The 2,750-nt window shown below is 37.8% G+C and overlaps 1 non-coding gene across 1 annotated transcript; it reads right to left on the bottom strand.

The window, feature by feature from the left end:
- Nucleotides 1-377: 377 nt before the first annotated feature.
- Nucleotides 378-486, bottom strand: LOC142618130 (small nucleolar RNA R71). Its single transcript, XR_012841180.1, has one exon. It is a non-coding gene; the product is annotated as a small nucleolar RNA R71 (small nucleolar RNA).
- Between the last annotated feature and the right edge of the window lie 2,264 nt (nt 487-2,750).

Raw genomic sequence — 2,750 nt, forward strand, 5'->3', positions numbered from 1 at the left:
CTCCCAATTAAGTCAGATCAGCCCTAAATAGCTTGAATTAAATTTACTACATTTTCATCTTCCTTTGGGCCAAGCTTGGAATATCCTGCGTTAGAATCAGCCCAAATCTCTTGAATCAGCCCATTAAGTGCTTCTTGGATCTTGCTCTTGTAATAGGCCCAACTGGAACATACAATGGATCCTTGAATGCTTGTTGATTCTCATCACTTGTAAGTTCCAAAATTTCACTGATGAGTCTGTTCGCTTGCGTTTATTCCCTTTTTCCTTGAAGGATAAGGTAAAAGCATGGCTTAATTCTTTGTCACTTGGATCTATCACTTCATGGGAACTATTGGTCACAAAATTCCTATCTAAATTTTTCCCAATGGCCAAGACCAATGCTTTGAGGAGAGAAATTGCAGATTTTTATCAAGATGAACATGAGAAATTTTATGAGAGTTGGGAGAGATTTAAGGACTTGATCTTAAAGTGTCCCCATCATGGTTTTGAAACATGGAGACTAGTACAATATTTTTATAATGGTTTGACTCAGACTAATCGTAACAAGATTGAGTCCATGAATGGTGGTGGATTTTTGAGTCTTGTAGATGATGAGGCATACAAATTTCTTGAGAATTTTTCTGAAAGTTCACAACAATGGGATTTTTCCAACCGTAAAGAGAGATTTGCCCCTGGAATTAAGAAAGGAGGATTGTATGAAGTTAGTGAAGATTTAGACATAAAAGCTAGGTTGGACAATCTCACTTGTAAGGTTGAGGCTTTAGCTTTAGGTAGAGGGATGAATTCTGTCAATCAAGTTCAAAGTGAAACATGTTCTATTTGTTCAAGTCCTATGCATACAACACATATGTGTCCTTCCATAGCTGGGTACCCTGATTTTTATACTGAGCAAGCAAATTCACTGAATAATTATGGAAAACCATTTGCTAGTCCATTTTCAGAGACATACAATCCAAATTAGAGGAACCATCCTAATTTCTCATGGAGGCAAAATCAACCTCCCACAAATGTAGGTGGCCAACAAGTGCATCAACAAAGTCAATTTCATCCACCTACTCAAGCATATCCTCCCATTCCTCAATCACCTCCTTAGTTTGTAGTACCACCAAGACAACAATCATCTTTGGAGGAGTCTCTCAAAACTTTCGTGCAATCAACTAGCCAAGTTATTCAAGAGATAAAAAGTTCCACCCATTTGAATACTCAAGCTATTTCAAAGTTGGAAAATCAAGTTGGCCAGTTAGCAACCCAAGTTGGAGAGAGGGAAAAAGGAAAGTTTCCTAGTCAACCTATACCTAACCCAAAAGGACAGTATGCCATCAATGGTTCTTCTAGTTCTACTCATGGACAAGAACATGTTTAGTCTATTACTACCCTTAGGTATGGTAAGCAAGTTGATAATCAAGTGAATATGCCAGAAGTGGAGGATGATGAAAATATTGTGTTAAAGGAAAAAGGTACTCATAGTTCACATGATGATCATGGAGAAAAGAAGGACAACCCACCCTCCATTCCAATTCAGGATCTTAGTTCCCCCCTTGATAAGAGGTTTGTTCCTAAAGCTCCATTTCCTCAAAGGTTAATCAGTCCTCAGAAAAGTGCACAATTTGGAGACATTTTAGAGGTTTTTAAGCAAGTGCAAATAAACATTCCATTTCTTAATGCAATTCAGCAAGTTCCTGCTTATGCCAAGTTTCTAAAAGATCTTGTGACAATGAAGAGAAAGACAAATATCCCTAAAAAGGCATTTTTGACAGAGCAAGTCAGTTCAATTATTCAAATAAATATCCAGTGAAATGTAAGGACCCAGGATCTCCTACAATTTCATGCGAGATTGGGGATCATCTCATTGAGCGAGCTTTGCTAGATTTGGGGGCAAGTGTGAACTTAATGCCGTATTCAGTTTATCTACAGCTAGGTTTGGGGGAGTTAAAACCAACAACCATGACACTTCAATTAGCTGATAGGTCTGTGAAAATCCCTAGAGGTATTGTTGAGGATGTGTTGATTAAGGTGGATGCATTCTATTTTCCTGTTGATTTTGTTGTGTTAGACACTGAGCCTGCTCTAAATGCCAATATACAAATCCATGTCATTTTGGGTCGCCCTTTCTTAGCCACATCCAATGCTTTGATCAATTGTCGAAGTGGTGTGATGAAGATTTCTTTTGGAAATATGACTGTTGAGCTTAATATCTTTGACATAAGTAAGCAAGTACCAGATAATGAGAATATATGTGAGGTTAACATGATTGGGAACCTCGTCCATGATACTCTCATACAATCAAGTTGTGAGGATCCCCTAAAGGATTGCTTAACCCTTTTTTATTGCAATTTGGATATTGAAAAATCAATTGAAGAGGTCAATGCATTGTTAGATTCTGTTCCTCTTTTAAGTACTGATAGCTGGCAGCCAAAAGTGGTCCCTTTTCCACTTTCTTCATCCCCACTCTCATCTATTGTAGAACCACCAAAGTTGGATAACTTTTGGGAACACCACTTGATAAGTATACTTCAAGAACACAAGGAAGCTATAGGTTGGAAAATTGCTGATATTAAGGGTATTAGTTCCTCTGTGGTTATGCAAAGAATTCACTTGGAAGACACTACAAAAGCTTCCCAACATGTTTTTGATCCAGGTAAGTTACAATCTCATTGGACTAGTCCATTCATAATATGCATTATTTATCTCCATGGTGTTGTTGAGGGTTGGATGGTCCTGTTTATCAGGATTGATATCTAGTTGTGTTA

Source organism: Castanea sativa, chromosome 11, assembly GCF_040712315.1.
Source record: "Castanea sativa cultivar Marrone di Chiusa Pesio chromosome 11, ASM4071231v1".
In the NCBI taxonomy this organism is placed as follows: domain Eukaryota; kingdom Viridiplantae; phylum Streptophyta; class Magnoliopsida; order Fagales; family Fagaceae; genus Castanea; species Castanea sativa.